Genomic DNA, 26,588 nt, shown 5'->3' with positions numbered 1-26,588 from the left:
ACCATTAAGTATGGTCTTTTTATGAGAATTTGGGGTCTGCATCCCACTGATCTCCTGTTCCCTCAGGAGTTCTCTGTTGTGCTCCCTGTCAGGGCAGCCATCGATTGTGGCCGGGCACCAACTAGTTCTTCTGGTCTCAGGATGATGTAGGTCTCTGGTACATGTGGCCTGTTCTGACTCTTGGGCTCTTAGTTGTCGTGTGACCTTGGTGTTCTTCATTTTCCTTTGGTCCAGGTGGGTTGAGACCAATTGATGCATCTTAGATGGCCGCTTGTTAGCATTTAAGACCCCAGACGCCACATTTCAAAGTGGGATGCAGAATGTTTTCATGATAGAATTATTTTGCCAATTGACGTAGAAGTCCCCTCCAACCATAGTCCCCAGACCCCCGCCCTTGCTCCGCTGACCTTTGAAGCATTCATTTTATCCCGGAAACTTCTTTGCTTTTGGTCCAGTCCAATTGAGCTGACCTTCCAAGTATTGAGTGTTGTCCTTCCCTTCACCTAAAGCAGTTCTTATCTACTGATTAATCAATAGAAAGCCCTCTCCCTCCCTCCCTCCCTCCCTCCCCTGCTCGTAACCACAAAAGTATGTGTTCTTCTCAGTTTTTACTATTTCTCAAGATCTTATAATAGTGGTCTTATACAATATTTGTCCTTTTGCCTCTGACTAATTTCACTCAGCATAATGCCTTCCACGTTCCTCCATGTTATGAAATGTTTCACAGATTCGTCACTGTTCTTTATCGATGCGTAGTATTCCATTGTGTGACTATACCACAATTTATTTACCCATTCATCTGTTGATGGACACCTTGGTTGCTTCCAACTTTTTCCTATTGTAAACAGAGCTGCAATAAACATGGGTGTACATATATCTGTTTGTGTGAAGGCTCTTGTTTCTCTAGGGTATATTCCCAGGAGAGGGATTTCTGGGTTGTATGGTAGTTCTATTTCTAACTGTTTAAGATAACGCCAGATAGATTTCCAAAGTGGTTGTACCATTTTACATTCCCACCAGCAGTGTATAAGAGTTCCAATCTCTCCGCAGCCTCTCCAACGTTTATTATTTTGTGTTTTTTGGATTAATGCCAGCCTTGTTGGAGTGAGATGGAATCTCATCGTAGTTTTAATTTGCATATGTCTAATGGCTAATGATCGAGAGCATTTTCTCATGTATCTGTTGACTGCCTGAATATCTTCTTTAGTGAAGTGTGTGTTCATATCCTTTGCCCACTTCTTGATTGGGTTGTTTGTCTTTTTGTGGTTGAGTTTTGACAGAATCATGTAGATTTTAGAGATCAGGTGCTGGTTGGAGATGTCCTAGCTGAAAATTCTTTCCCAGTCTGTAGGTGGTCTTTTTACGCTTTTGGTGAAGTCTTTAGATGAGCATAGGTGTTTGATTTTTAGGAGCTTCCAGTTATCGGGTTTCTCTTCGTCATTTTTGGTAATGTTTTGTATTCTGTTTATGCCTTGTATTAGGGCTCCTAGGGTTGTCCCTATTTTTTCTTCCATGATCTTTATCGTTTTAGTCTTTATGTTTAGGTCTTTGATCCACTTGGAGTTAGTTTTTGTGCATGGCGTGAGGTATGGGTCCTGTTTCATTTTTTTGCAAATGGATATCCAGTTATGCCAGCACCATTTGTTAAAAAGAGTATCTTTTCCCCAATTAACTGACACTGGGCCTTTGTCAAATATCAGCTGTTCATACGTGGATGGATTTATATCTGGGTTCTCAATTCTGTTCCATTGTTCTATGTGCCTGTTGTTGTACCAGTACCAGGCTGTTTTGACTACTGTGGCTGCATAATAGCTTCTGAAATCAGGTAGAGTGAGGCCTCCCACTTTCTTCTTCTTTTTCAGTAGTGCTTTGCTTATCCGGGGCTTCTTTCCCTTCCATATGAAATTGGTGATTTGTTTCTCTATCCCCTTAAAATATGACATTGGAATTTGGATCGGAAGTGCGTTATATGTATAGATGGCTTTTGGTAGAATAGACATTTTTAGTATGTTAAGTCTTCCTATCCATGAGCAAGGTATGTTTTTCCACTTAAGTATGTCCTTTTGAATTTCTGGTAGTAGAGCTTTGTAGTTTTCTTTGTATAGGTCTTTTACATCCTTGGTAAGATTTATTCCTAAGTATTTTATCTTCTTGGGGGCTACTGTGAATGGTATTGATTTGGTTATTTCCTCTTCTGTGTTCTTTTTGTTGATGTAGGGGAATCCAAGTGATTATTGTATGTTTATTTTATAACCTGAGACTCTGCCAAACTCTTCTATTAGTTTCAGTAGTTTTCTGGAGGATTCCTTAGGGTTTTCTGTGTATAAGATCATGTCATCTGCAAATAGTGATAACTTTACTTCCTCCTTTCCAACCTGGATACCTTTTATTTCTTTGTCTAGCCTAATTGCCCTGGCTAGAACTTCAAGCACGATGTTGAATAAGAGCGGTGATAAAGGGCATCCTTGTCTGGTTCCCGTTCTCAAGGGTAATGCTTTCAGGTTCTCTCTATTTAGAGTGATATTGGCTGTTGGCTTTGCATAGATGCCCTTTATTATGTTGAGGAATTTTCCTTCAATTCCTATTTTGGTGAGAGTTTTTATCATAAATGGGTGTTGGACTTTGTCAAATGCCTTTTCTGCATCAATTGATAAGATCATGTGGTTTTTGTCTTTTGTTTTATTTATGTGATGGATTACATTAATGGTTTTTCTGATATTAAACCAGCCTTGCATACCTGGTATAAATCCCACTTGATCATGGTGAATTATTTTTTTGATGCGTTGTTGGATTCTATTGACCAGAATTTTGTTGAGGATTTTTGCATCCATGTTCATGAGGGATATAGGTCTATAATTTTCTTTTCTTGTAATGTCTTTACCTGGTTTTGGTGTCAGGGAGATGGTGGCTTCATAGAATGAGTTGGGTAGTATTCCGTCATTTTCTATGCTTTGAAATACCTTCAGTAGTAGTGGTTATACCTCTTCTCTGAAAGTTTGGTAGAACTCTGCAGTGAAGCCATCTGGGCCAGGGCTTTTTTTTTGTTGGGAGTTTTTTGATTACCGTTTCAATCTCTTTTTCTGTTATGGGTCTATTTAGTTGTTCTACTTCTGAATGTGTTAGTTTAGGTAGGTAGTGTTTTTCCAGGAATTCATCCATTTCTTCTAGGTTTGCAAATTTGTTAGGGTACAATTTTTTGTAATAATCTGATATGATTCTTTTAATTTCAGTTGGTTCTGTTGTGATGTGGTCCTTTTCGTGTCTTATTCGGGTTATTTGTTTCCTTTCCTGTATTTCTTTAGTCAGTCTAGCCAGTGGTTTATCAATTTTGTGAATTTTTTCAAAGAACCAGCTTTTGGCTTTGTTAATTCTTTCAATTGTTTTTCTGTTCTCTAATTCATTTAGTTCAGCTCTAATTTTTATTATTTGTTTTCTTCGGGTGCCTGATGGATTCTTTTGTTGCTCACTTTCTATTTGTTCAAGTTGTAGGGACAGTTCTCTGATTTAGGCTCTTTCTTCTTTTTATATGTGTGCATTTATCGATATAAATTGGCCTCTGAGCACTGCTTTTGCTGTGTCCCAGAGGTTTTGATAGGAAGTATTTTCATTCTCGTTGCTTTCTATGAATTTCCTTATTCCCTCCTTGATGTCTTCTATAACCCAGTCTTTTTTCAGGAGAGTATTGTTCATTTTCCAAGTATTTGATTTCTTTTCCCTAGTTTTTCTGTTATTGATTTCTAGTTTTATTGCCTTGTGGTCTGAGAAGATGCTTTGTAATATTTCAATGTTTTGGACTCTGCAAAGGTTTGTTTTATGACCTAATATGTGGTCTATTCTAGAGAATGTTCCATGTGTGCTAGAAAAAAAAGTATGCTTTGCAGCAGTTGGGTGGAGAGTTCTGTATAAGTCAATGAGGTCAAGTTGGTTGATTGTTGTAGTTAGATCTTCCGTGTCTCTATTGAGCTTCTTACTGGATGTCCTGTCCTTCTCCGAAAGTGGTGTGTTGAAGCCTCCTACTATAGTTGTGGAGGTGTCTATCTCACTTTTCAATTCTGTTAAAATTAGATTTATGTATCTTGCAGCCCTGTCATTGGGTGCATAAATATTTAATATGGTTATGTCTTCCTGATCAATTGTCTCTTTTATCATTATGTAGTGTCCTTCTTTATCCTTTGTTGTGGAGTTTAAGTCTAAAGTCTATTTTGTCAGAAATTAATATTGCTACTCCTCTTCTTTTTTGCTTATTGTTTGCTTGATATATTTTTTTCCATCCTTTGAGTTTTAGTTTGTTTGTGTCTCTAAGTCTAAGGTGTGTCTCTTGTAGGCAGCATATAGATGGATCGTGTTTCTTTATCCAGTCTGTGACTCTCTGTCTCTTTATTGGTGCATTTAGTCCATTTACATTCAGTGTAATTATAAATAAATAAGTGTTTAGTGCTGTCATTTTGATGCCTTTTTATGTGTGTTGTTGACAATTTCATTTTTCCACATAGTTTTTTGTGCAGAGACGTTTTTCTTAGTAAATTGTGAGATCCTCATTTTCGTAGTGTTTGACTTTATGTTTGTTGTGTCGTTATGTTTTTCTTGGCTTTTATCTTGAGTTATGGAGTTGTTATACCTTTTTGTGGTTACCTTATTATTTACCCCTGTTTTTCTAAGTAAAAACCTAACTTGTATCGTTCTATATCGCCTTGTATCACTCTCCATATGGCAGTTCAATGCCTCCTGTATTTAGTCCCTCTTTTTGATTATTGTGATCTTTTACCTATTGACTTCCATGATTCCCTGTTATGTGTATTTTTTTTTTAATTAATCTTAATTTGTTTGTTTTTGTGATTTCCCTATTTGAGTTGATATCAGGTCTTTCTGTTTTGTGACCTTGTGTTGTGCTGGTATCTGATATTATTGGTTTTCTGACCAAACAATATCCTTTAGTATTTCTTGTAGCTTTGGTTTGGTTTTTGAAATTCTCTAAACTTGTGTTTATCTGTAAATATCTTAATTTCGCCTTCATATTTCAGAGAGAGTTTTGCTGGATATATGATCCTTGGCTGGCAGTTTTTCTCCTTCAGTGCTCTGTATATGTCGTCCCATTCCCTTCTTGCCTGCATGGTTTCTGCTGAGTAGTCTGAACTTATTCTTATTGATTCTCCCTTGAAGGAAACCTTTCTTTTCTCCCTGGCTGCTTTTAAAATTTTCTGTTTATCTTTGGTTTTGGCGAGTTTGATGATAATATGTCTTGGTGTTTTTCTTTTTGGATCAATCTTAAATGGGGTTCGATGAGCATCTTGGATAGATATCCTTTCGTCTTTCATGATGTCAGGGAAGTTTTGTGTCAGGAGTTCTTCAACTATTTTCTCTGTGTTTTCTGTCCCCCCTCCCTGTTCTGGGACTCCAATCACCCGCAAGTTATCCTTCTTGATAGAGTCCCACATGATTCTTAGGGTTTCTTCATTTTTTTTAATTCTTTTATCTGATTTTTTTTCAGCTATGTTGGTGTTGATTCCCTGGTCCTCCAGATGTCCCAGTCTGCATTCTAATTGCTCGATTCTGCTCCTCTGACTTCCTATTGCGTTGTCTAATTCTGTAATTTTATTGTTAATCTTTTGGATTTCTGAATGCTGTCTCTCTATGGATTCTTGCAACTTATTAATTTTTCCACTATGTTCTTGAATAATCGTTTTGAGTTCTTCAACAGTTTTATCAGTGTGTTCCTTGGCTTTTTCTGCAGTTTGCCTTATTTCGTTTGTGATGTCTTGAAGCGTTCTGTAAATTAGTTTTTTATATTCTGTATCTGATAATTCCAGGATTGTATCTTCATTTGGGAGAGATTTTGAATCTTTTGTTTGTGGGTTTGGAGAAGCTGTCATGGTCTGCTTCTTTATGTGGTTTGATATGGACTGCTGTCTCCGAGCCATCACTGGGAGACTAGTTTTTCCAGAAAATCCGCTAAAAAAAAAATGCAGTCAGATCCCTATCAGAATTGCCTTTGGATTATAACTGCCACCTTGTTCCCTGTAAGGATGAAGTCTGAGGTTTGGATCGTATATGTTTGGCTGTAGCTGGTTCTGTGTTTTTAGTCCAATTAGGGGTGGATTTTTGGTCCCTGGGTTTTTTTTTTTTTTTTTTGTATTGTTGTTGTTCCTTCTCTCAGGCTGAAAGAGTGGATTAGGATTCTCCCTCTGGCTCAGGCAATTCAGATGTTGATGAAGCCGCCTAGGGAGGGTGGGGGAGGGATCAGAGAGATAGGAGAGTAGCACCTCAGAATATAGCCAGAGTTGCTTGTCTTGCTTGGAATGACTGTTATATCTGAGATTTCCGTGGGGTGTGTTGCCTATGTGTGCTGGCTGTGTGGAGATTGCCCCCGGGGGTCTGGCCTGCTGAAGTCACGGTCAGATCCTCCGCTGCCAGCCCCACGCCCAAAGTCAAGGTTCCCCTGCTGGGACGGTGTACTCTCGACTCCAAAATCAGTCAATGCCTCCCGGGGACTTCTTGTCCCGCCAGCCGTGTTGCCGTGCCGCCGTGCCACCTCTGAGAACCGGCTGGGCCCCCTCCCGGGGTTAGTTCAGGTGAGTGGAGCGGCTCCCCATGCTTGTGCCATGACCGCGTGTCCCAGCTGGGACGCTGCTCTCCCCGCTCCAAGACCAGTCGCTGCCGCCTGGGGACTTCTCCCACCGGCTGCGTCGCCACACCGCCTGCGCGAATAGGCTGGGCCCCCTCCTGGGGTTAGTTCAGGGGAGTGGAGCAGCTCTCCGTGCTTGTGCCGTGCCTGCACCTAGTCAAAATCCCGGTGGGACGGTTCCCTGGCTGGGACGCTGCTCTCCCCGCTCCCAGACCTGTCACTGTCTCCCGGGGACTTCTCCCACCGGCTGCGTTGCCATGCCGCCCGCGCGAACCAGCTGGGCCCCCTTCCCGGGGTGAGTTTGGGTGCTAGGGCTGGGCCCCTTGTTTGCACCGTCTGCTCCCCTGGGCTCTGCCCTAAATCGGCTGGGAAAGGTTACCTGACTGGTATGCTGGCTCCAGGCTCTGAAAACAATCGCTGCTTCCCCGTATTTGTTCGTTCTCCGTCTCTAAATCTGTGTTTGTTGTTCAGGGTTTGTAGATTGTTATGTATGTGATCGATTCACTTGTTTTTCCGAGTCTTTGTTGCAAGAGGGATCCGAGGTAGCGTCTACCTAGTCCGCCATCTTGGCCCCGCCCTGTGGTTGAGTTTTTGAAGTATCATGTAGATTTTAGAGATCAGGTGCTGATCTGAAATGTCATAGCTAAAAACTTTTTCCCAATCTGTGGGTAATCTTTTTACTCTTTTGATGAAGTCTTTGGATGAGCATAGGTGTTTGATTTTTAGGAGCTCCCAGTTATCTAGTTTTTCTTCTGCATTGTTAGTAATGTTTTGTATACAGTTGATGTCATGTATTATGGCTCCTAAGGTTTTATGGGTAACGTTGTCCCTATTTTTTCTTTCATGATCTTTATTATTTTAGATTTTGTAGTTAGGTCTTTGATCCATTTTGAGCTTGTTTTTGTGCATGGAGTGAGGTATGGGTCTTGTTTCATTTTTTTGCAGATGGATATGCAGTTATGCCAGCCCCATTTATTAAAAAGACTGTCTTTTTCCCATTTAATGGAGTTTGGGCCTTTGTCAAATGTCAGCTGCTCATATGTGGATGGATTTCTGTCTGGATTCTCAATTCTGTTCCATTGGTCTATGTATCTGTTGTTGTACGAGTACAAGGCTGTTCTGACCACTGTGGCGGTTTAATAGGTTCTAAAATCAGGTAGAGTAAGGGCTCCCACTTTGTTCTTGTTTTTCAGTAATGCTTTACTTATCCAGGGCCTCTTTCCCTTCCATATGAAGTTGGTGATTTGTTTCTCCATCTCATTAAAGAATGTCATTGGAATTTGGATTGGAATTGCATTAAATGTATAGATCGCTTTTGGTAGAATAGACAGTTTTATAATGTTAAGACTTCCTATCCATGAGCAAGGTATGTTTTTCCACTTACGTAGGTCTCTTTTGGTTTCTTGTGGAAGTGTTTTGTAGTTTACTTCATCTTTTACATCTTTGGTAAGATTTATTCCTAAGTGTTTTATCTTCTCAGGGCTACTGTAAATGGTATTGATTTGGTGATTTCCTCTTTGATGTTGTTTTTGTTGGTGAAGAGGAATCCAGCTGATTTTTTTATGTTTATCTTGTATCCCGATACTCTGCTGAACTCTTCTATTAGTTTCAGTAGTTTTGTTGAGGATTCCTTAGGATTTTCTGTGTATAAGAGCATGTGATCTGCAAATAGAGATACTTTTACTTCTTGCTTGCCAATCTGGATGCCCTTTATTTCTTTATCCAGCCTAATTGCTCTGGCTAGGACTTCCAGCACAATGTTGAATAAGAGTGGTGATAAAGGGCATCCTTGTCTAGTTCCTGTTCTCAAAGGGAATGTTTTCAGGCTCTGTCCATTTAGGGTGATGTTGGCTGTTGGCTTTGTATAAATGCCCTTTATTATGTTGAGGAATTTTCCTTCTATTCCTATTGTGCTGAGAGTTTTTATGATGAATGGGTATTGAACTTTTTCCAATGCCTTTTCTGCATCAATTGATAAAATCATGTGATTCTTATCTTTTGTTTTATTTATGTGGTGGATTACATTAATTGTTTGTCTAATGTTGAACCATCCCTTCATACCTGGTATGAATCCCACTTGGTCATGGTGAATTATTTTTTTGATATGTGGTTGAATTCTGTTGGCTAGAATTTTGTTGAGGATTTTTGCATCTACGTTCATGAGGGATATAGGTCTATAATTTTCTTTTTTTTTAGGTCTTTGCCTGGTTTTGGTATCAGGGATATGTTGGCTTCATAGAATGAGTTTGGTAGTATTCCATCCTTTTCTATGCTCTGAAATACCTTTAGTACCAGTAGTATTAACTCTTCTGTGAAAGTTTGTTCGAACTCTGCAGTGAAGCCGTCAGGGCCAGGGCTTTTTTTTCGTTGGGAGTTTTTTTGCTTACCTTTTCAATCTCTTCTTTTGTTATGGGTCTATTTAGTTGTTTTCCCTGTATTTGTGTTAGTTTAGGTAGGTCGTGTGTTTCTAGGAATTCATCCATTTCTTCTAGGTTTTCAAATTTGTTAGAGTACAATTTTTCATTGTAATCTGATATGATTCTTTTAATTTCAGTTGGGTCTGTTGTAGTATTGCCCATCTCGTTTCTTATTTGGGTTATTTGCTTCCTCTCCTCTTTTTCTTATGTAAATTTGGCCAGTGGTTTATCACTTTTGTTGATTTTTTTCAAAGAAGGAGCGTTTGGTCTTGTTAATTCTTTCAATCATTTTTCTGTTTTGTTTTTCATTTAGTTCTGCTCTAATTTTTATTATTTGTTTTCTTCGGGTGCCTGAGGGTTTCTTTTGTTGCTCTCTTTCTATTTGTTTAAATTGTAGGCATAATTCTTTGGCTTTGGCCCTTCTTTTTGTATGTGTGTATTTATTGATGTAAATTGACCTCTGAGCATTGCTTTCACTGTGTCCCAAGGGTTCTGATAGGAAGTGTTTTCATTCTCATTGGATTCTATGAATTTCTTTGTTCCATCCTTAATATCTTCTATAATCCAGTCTTTTTTGAGCAGGGTATTGTTCAGTTTCCCAGTGTTTGACTTTTTTCCCCTACTTTTTCTGTTATTGACTTCTACTTTTATGGCCGTATGGTAAGACAAGATGCTTTGTAATATTTCAGTGTTTTGGATTTTGCTAAGGCTTGTTTTATGCCCTTATATGTGGTCTATTCTAGAGAATGCTCCATGTGCACTAGAAAAGAAACTACACTTGGTTGCTGTTGGGTGGAGTGTTCTGTGTATGTCTATGAGGTCAAGTTGGTTGATTGTGGCATTTAGATCTTCCGTGTCTTTATTGAGCTTCCCTCTGAATGTCCTGTCTTTCACTGAAAGTGGTGTGTTGTTGTTGCCTACTATTATTGTGGAGCTGTCTGTCTCAATTTTCAATGCTGATTGAGTTTACTTTATGTATCTTTCAGCCCTGTCATTGGTTGCATAAATATTTAATATGGGTATATCTTCATGGTATATTGTCTCTTAAGCATTATATAGTGTCCTTCCTTATCCTTTCTGATGGATTTAACTTTAAAGTCTATTTTTTCAGAAATTAATATTGCCACTCCTGCTCTTTTTGATTGTTGTTTGGGTGCCATATTTTTTCCTATCCTTTGAGTTTTAGTTTGTGTCTCTAAGCCTAAGGTGTGTCTCTCGTGGATGCATATAGACGGAGTATGTGTTTTAATCCATTCTGCCAGTCCTTATCTCTTTATTAGTGCATTTAGCCCATTGACATTCAGGGTAATTACTGATAGGTATTTTTTTTATGAATTTAGTGCTATCATTTTGATGTCTTTTTTTGTGTGTTTTTGACAGTTTCTTTTTCCCACTTAATTTTATGTGCTGAGTAGATTTGCTTTATATGTTGTCCTTTCCTCATATTCGTTGTTGTTGATTTTGTTTCTGCTGAGTCTATTTTTTTCTTGTATTTTATTTTGATGTGTAGGATAGTTTGTCTCCTTTGTGGTTACCTTATTATTTACCCCTATTTTTCTAAATTTAAACCCAACTTTTATTTCTTTGTATCACTTTATCCTCCTCTCCATATAGATCTATGATTACATTTCTTAGTCTCTCTTTATTGCTTTAATGTTGTCTTCTTTTACATAGTAACATCGCTATTTTCCTGTTTTGAGTGTTTTTTAATCTTGATTTATTTTTTTGATTTTCCTGTCTGGGTTGATCTCCGATTGCCCTGCTCAGTGTTCTAGTCTTGGATTGATACCTGATATTATTGATTTTCTAACCAAAGGGCTCCCTTTAAGTATTGCTTGTAGTTTTGGTTTGGTATTTATGAATTCCCTAAACATCTTTTTATCTGGAAATGTCCTAACTTCACCTCCATATTTGAGAGACAGTTTTGCTGGATATATGATTCTCGGCTGGCAATTTTTTTCCTTCAGTTTTTTATAGAAGTCATCCCATTGCCTTCTTGCCTACATGGTTCCTGCTGAGTAGTCTGAGTTTATTCTTATTGGTTCTCCTTTGTAGGTGACTTTTTTTTTTATGCCTAGCTGCTCTTAAAATTCTCTCTTTATCTTTGGTTTTGGCAAGTTTGATTATAATGTGTCTTGGTGAGTTTCTTTTAAGATCCAGTTTATGTGGAATTCGATCAGCTTTTTGGATAGATATCATCTCATCTTTCACGATATCAGGGAAGTTTTCTGCCAAAAAATCTTCAACAATTCTCTCTGTATTTTCTGTTATCCCTCCCTGTTCTGGTACTCCCAGAGTCCTGTATGATTCTTAAGATTTCTTCATTTTTAAAAATTCTTTTATCTGATTTTTGTTCAGATATATTGGTGCCAAGTGCTTTATCTTCAGGTTCAGAAATTCTGCCTTGCACTTGCTCAATTCTGCTCCTTTGACTTTCTATTGAGTTGTCTACTTCTGTAATTTTATTGTTAATCTTCTGAATTTCTGATTGCTGTCTCTCTATGGATTTTTCCAGCTTATTAAATTTTTCGTTATGTTCCTGAGAAATCTTTTTTAGTTTTTCAGTTGCTTTATCTGTGTGTTCCTTGGCTTGTTCTGCATATTGCCACATTTCCTTCCTGATGTCTTGAAGGGTTCTGCATATGAATCTTTTGTATTCTGCCTCTGGTAATTCCAGGAATGCCCTTTCATCTAGACAATCCCTTGATTGTTTGTTTTGAGAGCTTGTTGAGGTGATCATAGTCTGTTTCTTTATGTGACTTGATACTGACTCTTGTCTCTGAGCCATCTATAAGTTATTGTATTAGTTTATTTTATGTTTGCTTACTGTGTCATAGCTTCTTGCTTTGTTTTGTTTTGATATGCCCAAATGCGTTGCTTGAGTGAGCTAGCTTGATTATTTTCACCTTTGGAGCTCTGATGTCCTGTCCCCAGATGGCTAGAGCTATTTTCAGGTATATCAGTCTAGGAGTCCGTTCACTTTTCTTGTATTAATTCAGCTCAGGTGTTTAGGTAGCTTATCATCAAGTGTGTGGTACATGCTCTGTCACACAGTCTTAGATGGGCAGGGATGATTGGTGTCGGTACCGGTATCTGGTTGCAGGAGGGGGTCACACTCTAAACAAGGCAGGGGACTGAGAATTGTCCTTGACCTGTCTCTGAGAAAAGCGTGTCCCTGTTCCTTAGAGCATACAGGTGGGTGGGTTCTGCAGACGGACCATGGGTGCCCAATGTTTTTGGTTGTAAGTATTTGGAGGTACAGTTATCCTTGGACCCCTGTCGCAGGTGACTGGATGATCTGAGTGGAGCTACCAGTCCTTAGGCCCCTGATGTGGGTAGGTGAAGACCCTGTTTAGTAGGCAATGCAATGCCAAACCTCAAACACCCACCTCTCTGCCACATGGCTGAAACGGTTGTAGTCTGCCAGCAAGGGCCTATTCTCCGTTAACAGGTCCATGCAGGTCCATGGAGAGGGGAAAGGTACTCAAAGTCCACAGACCATTTATGCCTGGACAGGAGCTGCTTCTGTCCTGAGATCCCCCGGTTAGAGGAGTTGGCAAATTATCTTTTCCCCCAGTTGCAAATTTAATCCTTCTCCAAGTCTGGGAGGATGGCTCTAGGTGCTCAACAGGGCCTATCTCAGGCCCAGGGAAGTCAGCTGAAGAAGCCGGCTTGGGAGTGGGGGTGGGGTCATGGTAAAACATATGCAAGTACTTACCTTTTCCTGAGAGAGCCGTTCTTCTCTTGTTCCGGAGGTGTGAGTAGGCTGTGTGGCTGGCTGCTTCTCCTTGAGGAAACTGCAGTTGAACGCTAGTACAAGACCACCGCCGCCATTCCCAGGAATGGTGCCTGAGGGCTCCCTGCGATTCAGGTCCGGTAACTCCTCTCTGCTTCTGAACCATCTCTTCCTCCCCCTGTTCTTCAGTTCATTTTCTAAGCTTGCCTCTGATGCTCAGGGCTCCTAGCTTGTCATAAATATACTTGCTTCACTTTTTTGTGTGTGTGTCTTTGTTGTAAAGAGGGCTTGCCGGAAGCGTCTGTCTATTCTACCATCTTGGCTCTGCCTTTCTTCTTTATTTTGATGAGTAGGTTTGTTAACTTTCTTTGTGGTTATCTTGAAATTTACCCTTATCTTCCTAGGTTTGAACCAGTTTATTATTACTTGGTATCACCTTGCCTTCCTCTCCATTAGAGAGTTCTATACCTATACCTTTTATTCCCTCTTTTATTGTTCTGACGTTGTTGTCATTTACAGATTAACTTCTCTGGTTCCCTAGTGTAAATGTTTTGGTTTTGGATTGTCCTTGAGGGTTATTTCCTAGGTTGGTATCTGGCTGGTACAATCTTGTGTCCTAGATTTAGGCACAGTTATTTATTTCTGTACCTCCCACCTAAAGCCAGCATTTGTAAAGTGGAATCTCAGAGGTGATGGTGATACCTTTGGCAGCCTTCCGGATTACAGGACATGTGGAGATGCCGGGAAGTGGGAAAAGCCAATGAGGGGACTATTAGATCGCATAGGTTTACATTAAGATTGAAACCTTGCTTAGAACATTTATAGACAGCCTCATATTGTCATCCCTCCTTGTCAACAGTAGTTTTCCAGAAGGACCTCTGAGTCTCAGTGCCTCTGCCGAAAGGCAATGCCTTGTTCTGTGGTTTATTTTGCATCTTGGCACCTCACTGGTTCTCCAGACCACTGCTAGCACCTGGTGGTTTTGGTGAGCAGATGGCATGAGGCAGAGGTGTGCTGGCTGAGATGTGGGCATACGATGGCCCAGGACCGTGCCTGCCTCACCATCTCCTGCACTGCCCCGGGCCTGTGCTCCTTGGGCTCCGGGTGTAAGAGCTTATCACCTTGGGCCTCGTCTCATACCTGGGGCCTTGTCTCATAGGGGTGGGTGTCAGATCCTGAGGGGGAGACAAGAGAAAATGAGAGTGTGGCAGATAAGTGTCAGAAGATGCTGCTGCTGATCACAGGATTGCCATGGCCCAGGGAGCCATGCAGCTGGGCATAGCGAGTTGTGCCTGGGGCTCACTGACTCAGGCCCTCACTGCGGGGGCAGATGGGCCTTCTGCAGCTGGCCATCCTGAGCATGTGCATGCTTGGGCTGTACTGAGGAGTGGCCTTGGCTTATTTTTTGCAGAGACACAGTCTAAGACTAGTATTATTTTAAAATCCTTTTCTTCTTATCCCCCCTTCTTTGAAGAAATTCCTAAGCCTACAGGCCTAGGATGGCTCATAACTCTTCTTCTGACTGATCTAATACCAGCAGCAAGGTTCCTTTTTGAATCGATTGTGACACGTGGCACTAATGGGATTTGATTTGTAATGGGAAGCATAGAATGTCTTACCCTTTACATTCTGCAAATAAGTGTGCGTGTGTAGGAGTACATTCACATAAAACAAAAATGGAGTTTAGAGAAGTCCTTTTGATATTCTCTTAAAGGCATAGCAGTCAGAATTACCACACTCCTATTTCTCTCTTTGGAAGCAGCTTGAACACCCTGAACTGGGGGCTGGGAGCACAGGGTGAGGTGGTGTGCCTGTCCTGGGAGGCACCGTGGAGACCCACTCTCGGGCTCCGTAGTTACCTGCCCAGTGGTGGGAATGCCAGCCCTGGGCATGAGACTGTGGAGGTCTGTGCTTGGGGGCTGACTGAGAAGTGGGGGCTGTATTCAGCTACCCCGTGAGCACAAATGCTGTCGGGTAGTGCCCAGCACCGGGGAGCACATTCCCGAGGAAGGGCAGGCCCTTCTGGAGGTGAGCATGGAGCAGTGCTGGGGAGTGAGCAGGGCCGGGCAAGTGATGAGCAGAGGGACAGTGGGGTGCTGAGCAGGGGCAGGCAGCCAAGGGGCTGGCCGCAAGAGCAAGAGTCTGGAACCAAGAATGTGGAGGAGCATGGCAGAGTGGAGGGGCTCCGGGCAGCTAGGAAGCTTTCTGAGCCCATATGGGATCTGGAGGCTCCGGGAAACCATCTGCATGTTGTAAGCAGAGGGCGGGAAGGCCGCCTGGCTGCAGTGTGGACCCATTGCACATGCAGGAAGGGTTGGCCGAGCAGTCATGGTGGTGGCGCTCCCATTGTGCAGATGGGAAAGCCATGCAGAGTTCCAAGGGCTTGAGGTTGAATTGGTGGTCTCTAGCACTAAAGCCTAAATCACCATCTTCTGTTAGCCCAGTGTTTCCTGTTACAGGTAGATCCAGCCCTGTCTTCCACTCTTGGCTGCTCTGAATGGGCCAGGCTCCTACCAGACAAAAGTGGCTTCAGGAAACAAAAATGCCCACATGTGACAAGCACTGAAAAAAATTAAAGCCCAACCATGATGCTGTTTATTGGTCCAGGTTTGAGGATTTTTGTTTTCTTTATGTTCAGATGTAGCCCACACTGAAAGCTGTAGTCTTTGACCTTTATCAGTAAGTGCTTCAAGTGGTCTTTGCTTTTGGCTAGCAAGTTTGTGTCATCTGCATATTGCAGGTTGTTAATGAGCCTCCCTCCAATCCTGATGCCATGTTCTTTTTCATGTAGTCTGGCTTCTCAGATTATTTATTCAGCTGAGTTTAAATCAGTCAATGCCAGGAGGTATGTAGAAGTAGAGTGAGGGTGCTCGAGGTTTGGGTCCAGTCACAGACCAGTCTCCCCAGCATTCCCAGCAATCTGGCATCCGTAGCTGCTTTCTCAGGGAGCACTTTGCAGATGTGACCTCCAGCAAGCTTGTGTGTGTGCTGGCCAGATGGAGAGTGCTCCCAAGGACAGGGTCAAAAATGGGGCTCCAGAAAGGGAGTGGGGGAACCCAGGTGCCTGAGTGTTGTTTGGGGAGGGAGACTCATGTTGGCGAAATGAAATTGCTGTTTGATGAAAACACTGACCATAGATCTCAGAACTGTTTATTGCATTTTCCTTAAACATTTCTCTTCTCAGAATGATGAGAAAATTGCCTGTATAGGAACTCAGAAGTGTGAATTTGTTAACACCTCCCATGACGATGGTTGCATTCAGAGCTGTGTCTGAGCCATCACAAAGCACTTCCCAGTTAAAGTGTGCCGTGTGAGATAAGACGACTGTGGTTGAGTCTGAGAGGGCGCCACAGCCATGGTCCCACCACCCAGGGCCAGAGCACAGTGCTGAAGGCCTCCTTGATTGAGGATTGAGGAGTGCAGGTGGCTGGCTCCTGTGGGAAAGCTCTGATTTGAAAGTTCTTTCCCTTTTTAAGATCTTCAGAAGTCTAAATTTAAGGCATAAGTTTGTTATTTAATCATTCTTTTGATGGCTAGGATAGAGAGGAATTCAATGTGTGTCCTTTTGTTCTTTTATGATAATGTTTGTCAGACACAGCAGAGGTGCTACCAGCTCATGGTTGATAGGTTTTTCTAGGAATGATGATGGATTTGTCCTATTCTCTCCACCCTGTGCTAATGGTAGGTATTTACAAGATGACTCTCTGGGGTTCAGAGGACAGCCTGTGACCTTGAATTGTGAGAAACCAAACAATTGTAAGAAGTCTATTTTTTATGGGTTTGAATGCTTTATAGCAGTGGTTCTCAACCACAGGTGATTTTGTCCCCCAGGGGATACTGGCAATGTCTGGGAAAGGAGAGAGAGGCCAGGGATCTTGCTAAACATCCCATAATGCACAGGACATCTCCCACAACAAAGAATTATCCAGTCCCAGATGTCATTATGCCCACGTTGAGAAACTTGGCTCTAGAGATAGTGCCAGTTTTGATAGATGGATAGTAGTGGGTAAAGATTAGGAAATACACGTTGGCCAGATGGTGGTTGACAAGATGTCAGATCTCCAATGTTCAGTTCTATTCCTTTTTATTTTTCATTTATTTACTTGATGTTCAGAAAGAAGTGCCATTTTCCAAAATCCATTTTTTTTTCAACCTGACAGATAGTTAAAAATTGCTAAGTTCCAGATGGGTAGACACTGCATCAGTAGGTAGGCCTACTTTTCTTCTCTGTTTCCAGAATGTTTTGCTTGACAGTGAAAAAAAGCACATCTCTAAAAGGATGGCAGGGGTTTTCTTTTTTAAGCCCCTAATTTGTGTTTAACAATCAACGAATTCTATGAAATCCTTTTTTATTAGCATTAAATGGAATCTGCTAATAAAATAGTTATTGGGGATGGCAGTGAAAACACCTGAATGTGATGTGTCATTGTGAAGACTTACGGTCCTTGAATTGGGATATTTACTTAAATGATGCTTTCATGATTTTAAATTTCAAATTTCTTTAAAATGTTTAATTTCTAAGTAGGAAGAAATTCAAGGAGTGGAATAATCTTCTTTAAGTGTGAGCTGAAGATTAAATTATTTTCACAGTTGTCCTTCCTTTCTTTTACCAGGTCCCTTAAAGATTTTGTGATCCGATTGTATCTTATGGAAATTTGCACTTGATAAATTTGCTGTTCATTAATTCAGTAGGCCAATAATGTTTTCTTCTGACTTAGTACTGAGGCCATCCTTCAGTCCCTCGTGATGTAGATTTCCTTTTTTCTTAGCTAAACTGCCTGTAATGTTCAAATGAAGCAGATAAAGGTTTAGGTGAAAACAGCTTGCCTTTTAAGACAAAGTCTTCCCTGAAAATGTCCTCTAATGAAGGATTCTACTGGAAAATATTAAATGATTCAGGAAGCATCAAAAGAAGACGGAAGGAATACACAGAGTCACCGTACCAAAAAGAAATGATCGACGTTCAACCATTTTAGGAGATAGTGTATAATCAAGAACTGATGGTAGTGAAGGAAGAGGTCCAAGCTGCACTGAAGACATTGGCAAAAAACAAGGCTCCAGGAATTGACAGAATACCAATTGAGATGTTTCAACAAACAGATGCAGCACTGGAAGCACTCACTCATCTATGCCAAGAAATTTGGAAGACAGCTACCTGGCCATCCAACTGGAAGACATCCATATGTGCCCATTCCAAACAAAGGTGATCCAACAGAATGCAGAAATTATCGAACAATATCATTAATATCACATGCAGGTAAAATTCTGCTGAAGATCATTCAAAAGCAGTTGCAGCAGCACATTGACAGGAAACTTCCAGAAATTCAAGCCAGATGCAGAAGAGGACGTAGAACAAGGGATATCATTGCTAATGTCAGATGGATCCTGGCTGAAAGCAGAGAATACCAGAAAGAGGTTTTAAAAAAAAAAACCCACTGCCGTCGAGTCATTTCTGACTCATAGCAACCCTACAGGACAGAGTAGAGCTGCCCCATAGAGTTTCTGAGGAGCGCCTGGCGGATTTGAACTGCCGACCTCTTGGTTAGCAGCCGTGGCACTTAACCACTGCGCCACCAGGGTTTCCTGTGTTTTATTGACTATGCAAAGGCATTTGACTGTGTGGATCATAACAAATTATGAATAACATTGCGAAGGATGGGAATCCCAGAACATTTAATTGAACTCATGAGGAACCTGTACTTAGACCAAGAGTGGTTGTTTGAACAGAACAAGGGGGTACTGCATGGTTTAAAGTTAAGAAAGGTGTGCGTCAGAGTTTGGAGTATGGTAGGTACTCATTAGAGCCATGGACATGTTATCAGGAGGGACTTGTCCTTGGAGAAGGACATCATGCGTGACCCTCAGTGAGATGAACTGACACAGTGTCTACAACAGTGGGCTCAAGCATGACAAGGATTGCGAAGATGGTGCAGGCATGGGCAATGTTTTGTTCTATCAAACCTATGGTCTCTGAGTCAGAACTGACTGTACAGCACTTAACCACCATCCGAACAATGACAATGGTGACTCACAATTTTAATCCAGAGTAGACAGGTCCTGCTGACACATGCAGCCCTGGACCCATTGTGGAGGCAGACCATGGAGTCCTGAATCAGGGGTTAGCATATCATCATTGCTCAATTCACGGTGATGGTGTTCCTGAGGCAAACTGTGCTTGGCTTCAGTTGTTCTTCCCCAGAGCACTTGTATGAGTTTACCACTCTTTCTGAAGGAAAGATGAATTTGCATGGTTTGTGGATACCTCTGAATTTCGAACCGGCTTTTGAGTGAAACAAGTTTTAATATTAAAAGACTCTACAATAGTAGCTATAAGAGACGTACTACGTAAAAGAATGTTATAGTTATTTACATAAAACACACATTGTTACATGGTTTGACTCTTTCCAGTTGTTTCCCTGGTCTATGCTCCTAATTTTCTCAGTCTCTATCTTTGTCTATCTGTCTATCTATCAAATTATCCATCCTACTCCCAAAACTCAAGGGACATTCAACTGAATTGTACCATTTAGTGTTTTTGCAACAACCCCATGAATTCTTTGAGAAAGGGAGAGTTAGATATCTTGTTTTCCTTTGCTGGATGTGTATTTGGTAAATAAATTTTAGTAGGCCAAGACCATCATGGTGTCTCTCCATCTCATGTGGGGGCCATAAAGCCTGGGGGGATGAGCCTGGCTTTGGAAAACTACCTTCTTGGGGCAGGTACTTCTGTGCGCTGTGACCTTCAGCTATCGACCTTCTAAGCCTCATTTATCTCCCTTTAAAGTGGATGTAATAAGATTCCTCAAGAGGAATCAAATGAAAAATGGTCTGTAAAGTTTGGTGTGTGGTAGGTGCTCATTAGAGGCATGGAATTTTTTTTTTTTTTAATATATGTATATATATTATTGTACTTTAGATGAAGTTTTATGGAACAAACTAGCTTCTCATTAAACAGTTAGTACACATATTGTTTTATGACTTTGGTTAACAGCCCCATGACATATCAATACTCTCCCTTCTCTACCTTGGGTTCCCTATTATCAGTTTTCCTGTCCCATCCTGCCTTCTAGCCCTTGCTCCTGGGCTGGTGCGCCCCTTTAGTCTCCTTTTGTTTCATGGGCCTGTCTAATTTTGGATGAAGGATGAACCTCAGTAGTGACTTCATTACTGAGCTAAAAGTGTGTCTGGTGGCCATACTCTTGGGGTTCCTTCAGTCTCTGTCAGGCCAGTAAGCCTGGTCTTTTTTTGTGAGTTATAATTTTGTTCTGCATTTTTCTGCAGTCCTGTCTGGGACCCTCTACTGTGATCCCTGTTAGAGCAGTCAGTGTTAGTAGCTGGGCACCATCTAGTTGTACTGGACTCAGTCTGGTGGAGGCCATGGTAGTTGTGGTCCATTTTTCCTTTGGACTAATCTTTCCCTTGTATCTTTAGTTTTCTTCATTCTCCCTTGCTCCTGAAGGGGTGAGACCAGTGGAGTATCCTAGATGGCTGCTCACAGGCTTTTTAAGACCCCAGATGCTACTGACCAAAGTAGGATGTAGAACATTTTCTTTATAAACTCTGTTATGCCAATTGAGCTAGATGTTCCCTGAGACCAAGAGCTGTGGAGATTTTTATTGAAGGCCGTTGCTTTGACCTACCAATTTCCAAATGGCAGTGGAGCAGTCAGAGCTTTGGAAGTGGAATTTCCCTTCCCAGGGTTCTGGTCTTAACCTAACCATGCTCTCTCTCAGCTGACTGGCTGAGACTTTATGTCCATGAACACCTGTTCCTTACCTTCTCCAGCCTTTAGGCAGCTCTGTTGTGATCCCTGGAGCCCTGGTAGTGCAGTGGTTAAGAGGTTGGCCTCTAACCAAAAGTTCAGCAGTTCAAATCCACCAGCTGCTCTTTGGAAACTCTTTGGAGCAGTTTTTTTTTTTTTTTGTCTTGATCCCTGCAGCCCTTGTTTCTTCTCTAGAAGATGTTTTGTGCACCGTCATAGTGACTTCAGTGTATTAGAGTGCTTTGTGAATCTTTCTCTAATCTGTTTTGGCAATAGCTGAATAGTATTGGCTTTACATGAACTTGGCAAAATTTGTTCATGTTTGGGGTGACCAGGGGCGTACAATAATTAGTAGGAGATGGCATGATTCTGAAGTCTAGTATTTCTCTGACTTGCTGCTACTTTTCTTTTTTGAAGTATCATTTGTTGTTCATCTTTCTTCTGTCATTTCCTTCCCTCTTTGCAGACATCTGCCCTTCTAACATTTTCCTAGCCTTTTTTGACCTTCTGTCTCACATTAATGAGTCCCCTCTGTTACACTCCTTGGCTGTTGTGGGGCCAGTCTGTTGGGATGGTAGCTGTGGCAGTTAGAAACTCTGCTTGACTGGTTGAAACTTGCCCTGTGGCGATCTTCCCTGAGATAGGACTCAGGTGCGGTCAATTTTCCTGTTTGTTAGCCTTGCACGTAATGAAGACGTCAGTGACCCCCTAGACCTCTTTGTGTCTGGGCTGGATGCCCAGCTTGGTCAGCCATCCTTCTTCTGTGACTCCTACTGGTCCAGCTCACCCTGTATTGGTTGAGAGATGGGGTTGCGCTGTGGAGCTCAGATGTGGTCACACAGCAGGCATGACAAGGGCTGAGAGTGCTGGCACGTGTGAGACATGGAGGCAGTTTGGCCTGGCCCTCCTGAGACTAAACTCCACCCCTAGTGCGCCAGGTGTTGGTGGAAACATAGACCAGTGGGTCCTTGCTCTTCCCCTTGCTAGATGGTAGACTTTCTTTATATCGTTTGCCAAGAAAGAATGGTTTCTCAGCCAAGGACTTGAATTCCTGGTTCTTGGTGAACAGTTTTTACAGTTCTTTGAGTCTCTTCATTTACATTTCATAGAAGACAGCTTTGAGAAGAATGCCTGCCTATAAATGTAGTTTTCAGTAAATGTTTGTAAAACCCTAGTTCAGTTCAAGTTGCAGCTAAGAACTCTTACCATTGCTTTTACGTTTTTAACCTTAGATCTTTGTAACTTTTAGGATTTGTTTCAGCAACTATATCCTAAAGGCACTACAGATAAGGCCACAGAGCTAGGGAGAAACCCACTTGGTAAGTATGTCCTATTGTTAGAAGTTTTGTCAGAAGACGCATCGTTTCTACCCTACTTTTGAATTCCAGGAGAAGCTCCGTGATTTGTATGGACGTCACTCTTAGGCATTGAAGACTGGCCCAAGAGCCTTGAGAGTTGATTAGCTAAAGGCACCATCGAGGCCTTTGGGCTGTCTGTGCCGAAGAGCAGAAAGTAGAGAGTGGGCCCGCTGAGGCAGGACTGTAATGCTAGTGGGCCTGAGTAAACAGGCAAAGCTGGGGGTAGAGGTGGCTGGGCCCCAGGTTGCCTTGTGCTCTGGCGACTGGGCTTTGAGCAATGTCATGTGTGTACTTCCTAGAGGCCTTCACACAGCCAGGTGGGGAAGGTTCCATGTCAGGGGAAAGTGAGGGTACAGATGGAGACTATGGCTTAGGGAAGCTAGCTAGCTCCATGGGGTTGCCAAATGGCTGAGGCTGGAGTTTGCTGTAGAAGGGCTAGTGCAGCCTAGTGGCAACTGCACCTTCCCTGGACCAGATGCACGCTCACTTCCAGTCCTTTGAGAACTCCTGTGTAACCTGGGTGAGTCTCTCAGTTTCCCTAGGCCTCATCTGCCAAAGAGAGATGTTGATAATCACATTGTCCAGCTCATATAATCCTCATAAAGATGGAATGAGTTGATGGTGTAAAGTGCTTAAAGCATTGCTAGCCTATTATCAGTGCTTGCTGTGGTTGTTGTCATGATTACGGGTGAGACAGTTGGGATTGGAACTAGGTCTACCTGACGCCTTACCTCTCCCCTTGAAGGTACAGCTTAATAAAGTACCATCAGCATGACTTTAGAACTGCGGGGGGCGGTGGGGGGGGCTGTGATGTAAACCCAGAGGAGTCTGTGAGAATGGCTGGGTTGGTGTGGTGTGGTGTGCAGGAGATAGACAGGAGAGGACACGTGGTCCCCTGCATCCCCATCACGGCCACGCCTCCTCCTCATGGCCATGCCTCCTCATTATGGCCACATCTCCCCATCATAGCCATGCCTCCCCTTGCACACGTGGCCTCTTGGGGGTGGTGGTAGCTGGGCAGGGGAAGGGTGCCCACGAGACTGGCTATGCTCCAGCTCCCAAGACACTCTACCAAATGAGCTGCTGCATTTTAAAAGTAAACATCCAGAACACTGAACACACCCAAACTTAATGATGAGTATGAAAACATTTTATAAAGCCAGAAATGAATGATTTTTGAAGTATTTGCCATTGTTCAGTTATACAGCATCACTTTATGAGTGTAGCTAATGAAGAAGTAACTTTTATTCATAAATATCCCAAGTCTAAAAACTTAGGTAAATAACATTCTTGGGCAGAGAAGCATTTAATGTATTTTTTTTAAATAAGTTTTTAAAATTGTATTTTAAGTGAAAATTTCTAAACAAGTCAGACTCTCATACAAAAAATTGTATGCACCTTGCTATGTAGTCATCGGTTGTAGCCGGGCACCATCTAGTTCTTCTGGTCTCAGGCTGATGTAGTTTTTAATTTATGTGGCTCTTTCTGTGTCTTAGGCTCATAATTACCCTTGTGTCTTTGGTGTTCTTCATTCTCCTTTGATGCAGGTGGGTTGAGACCAGTCGATGCATCTTAGATGGCCACTTGCTAGCATTTAAGACCCCTGATGCCACTCTGCAAAGTGGGATGCAGAATGTTTTCTTAATAGATTTTATTATGCCAATTGACTTAGATGTCTGCCGAAACCACGGTCTCCAGACCCCTGCCCCTGCTACTCTGGCCTTTGAAGCATTCAACTTATTCCAGAAACTTCTTTGCTTTTCGTTCAGTCCAGTTGTGCTGACCTCTCCTATATTGTGTGCTGTCTTTCCCTTCACAAAAATAGTTCTTGTCTACCATCTAACTAGTGAATACCCCTCTCCCTCCCCAGTCTCGTAACCATCAAAGAATATTTTCTTCTGTGCTTAACTATTTCTTGAGTTCTTATAATAGTGGACTCATGCAATATTTGTCCTTTTGCAACTAATTCCACTCAGCATGATGCCTTCCAGATTCCTCCATGTTATGAGGTGTTTCACGGATTCATCATCGTTCTTTATCGATGCGTAGTATTCCATTGTGTGAATATACCCACCCAGCCAATGCCATTGAGTTGATTGCGACTCATATACCATAATTTATTTATCTATTCATCCATTGCTGGGTACCTTGGTTGCTTCCATCTTTTTGCTGTTGTAAACAGTGCTGCAGTGAACATAGGTGTGCATATATCAGTTAGTGTAAAGGCTCTTACTTCTCTAGGATATATTCCAAGGAGTGAGATTGTTGGATCATAGGATAGTTTAATTTCTAGCCTTTTTTTAAAAACAATTTTTATTGTGCTTTAAGTGAAAGTTTGCAAATCAAGTCAGTCTCTCACATAAAAACTTATGTACACCTAGCTACATACTCCCGATTGCTGTCCCCCTAATGAGACAGCCCGCTCCCTTCCTCCACCCTCTCTTTTTGTGTCCATTTTGTCAGCTTCTAACACCCTCTACCCTCTCATCTTCCCTCCAGGGAGGAGATGGCAACATAGTCTCAAGAGTGTCCACCTCATCCGAGAAGCTCATTCCTCACCAGCATCCCTCTCCAACCCATTGTCCAGTCCAATCCATGTCTGAAGAGTTGGCTTTGGGAATGGTTCCTGTCCTGGGCCAAGAGAAGGTCTGGGGGCCGTGACCACCAGGGTCCTTCTAGTCTCAGTCAGACCATTAAGTCTGGTCTTTTTATTAGAATTTGGGGTCTGCATCCCACTGCTGTCCTGCTCCCTCAGGGGTTTTCTGTTGTGTTCCCTTTCAGGGCAGTCATTGGTTGTAGCCGGGCACCGTCTAGTTCTTCTGGTCTCACGATGATGTAGTCACTGGTTCATGTGGCCCTTTCTGTCTCTTGGGCTCGTAATCACCTTATGTCCTTGGTGTTCTTCATTCTCCTTTGATCCACGTGGGCTGAGACCAATTGATGCATCTTAGATGGCTACTTGCTAGCGTTCAAGACCCCAGACGCCACTCTTCAAAGTGGGATGCAGAATATTTTCCTAACAGATTTTAATATGCCAATTGACTTAGATGTCCCCTGAAACCATGGTCCTCAGACCCCTTCCCCTGCTACACTGGCTTTCAAAGCATTCAGTTTATTCAGGACACTTTTTGCTTTTGGTTTAGTCCAATTGTGCTGACCTCCCCTGTTTTGTGTGCTGTCTTTCCCTTCACCAAAAGTGGTTCTTATCTACTATCTAACTAGTGAATACCCCTCTCCCACCCTCCCTCTCTCCCCCCCTCATAACCACAAAAGAATGTTTTCTTCTCAGATTAAACTATTTCTCAAGTTCTTATAATAGTGGTCTTACACAATATTTGTCCTTTTGCAACTGACTAATTTCACTCAGCATAATGCCTTCCAGGTTCCTCCACGTTATGAAATGTTTCACAGATTCCTCACTGTTCTTTATTGATATGTAGTATTCCATTGTGTGAATACACCATAAGTTATTTATCCATTCATCCGTTGATGGGCATCTTGGTTGCTTCCATGTTTTTGGTATTGTAAACAGTGCTGCAGTAAACATGGGTGTGCACATATCTGTTCTTGTAAAGGTTCTAATCTCTCTAGGATATATTCCAAGGAGTGGGATTACTGAATCCTATGGTAGTTCTATTTCTCGCTTTTTTTTTTTTATTAACTTTTATTAAGCTTCAAGTGAAAGTTTACAAATCCAATCAGTCTGTCACATATAAGTTTACATACATCTTACTCCGTACTCCCACTTGCTCTCCCCCTATTGAGTCAGGCCTTTCAGTCTCTCCTTTCGTGACAATTTTACCAGCTTCCCTCTCTCTCTATCCTCCCATCACCCTCCAGACAAGAGTTGCCAACACACTCTCAAGTGTCCACCTGATATAATTAGCTCACTCTTCATCAGCATCTCTCTCCCACCCACTGACCAGTCCCTTTCATGTCTGATGAGTTGTCTTCGGGGATGGTTCCTGTCCTGTGCCAACAGAAGGTCTGGGGAGCATGGCCGCCGGGATTCCTCTAGTCTCAGTCAGACCATTAAGTATGGTCTTTTTATGAGAATTTGGGGTCTGCATCCCACTGATCTCCTGTTCCCTCAGGAGTTCTCTGTTGTGCTCCCTGTCAGGGCAGTCATCGATTGTGGCCGGGCTCCAACTAGTTCTTCTGGTCTCAGGATGATGTAGGTCTCTGGTTCATGTGGCCCTTTCTGTCTCTTGGGCTCTTAGTTGTCGTATGACCTTGGTGTTCTTCATTTTCCTTTGCTCCAGGTGGGTTGAGACCAATTGATGCATCTTAGATGGCCGCTTGTTAGCATTTAAGACCCCAGATGCCACCTTTCAAAGTGGGATGCAGAATGTTTTCCTAATAGAATTATTTTGCCAATTGACTTAGAAGTCCCCTCACACCATGTTCCCCAGACCCCCGCCCCTGCTCCACTGACCTTTGAAGCATTCATTTTATCCCGGAAACTTCTTTGCTTTTGGTCCAGTCCAATTGAGCTGACCTTCCATGTATTGAGTGTTGTCTTTCCCTTCACCCAAAGCAGTTCTTATCTACTGATTAATCAATAAAAAACCCTCTCCCTCCCTCCCTCCCTCCCCCCTTCGTAACCACAAAAGTATGTGTTCTTCTCAGTTTTTACTATTTCTTAAGATCTTGTAATAGTGGTTTTATACAATATTTGTCCTTTTGCCTCTGA

General features: G+C 42.1%; 1 protein-coding gene across 2 annotated transcripts in view; it reads left to right on the top strand.

Moving 5' to 3' along the window:
- Nucleotides 1-26,588, top strand: part of LDLRAD4 (low density lipoprotein receptor class A domain containing 4) — a 771,753-nt gene that overhangs the window by 42,384 nt on the left and 702,781 nt on the right. The window contains exon 1 of one of the 2 annotated variants that reach the window (XM_049900288.1): nt 3,681-3,915. The exons of the other annotated variant lie outside the window; for it this stretch is intronic. The gene's annotated coding sequence lies outside the window, so the exon portion shown is untranslated. Of the gene's footprint in view, nt 1-3,680; nt 3,916-26,588 lie in introns of those variants that run through there. 2 annotated transcript variants of the gene reach the window in all.

Source organism: Elephas maximus, chromosome 11, assembly GCF_024166365.1.
Source record: "Elephas maximus indicus isolate mEleMax1 chromosome 11, mEleMax1 primary haplotype, whole genome shotgun sequence".
Taxonomy (NCBI): Eukaryota; Metazoa; Chordata; class Mammalia; order Proboscidea; family Elephantidae; genus Elephas; species Elephas maximus.
The sequence above is the reverse complement of the archived record's forward strand: the minus strand, read 5'-3'. Positions and strand labels throughout refer to the sequence as shown.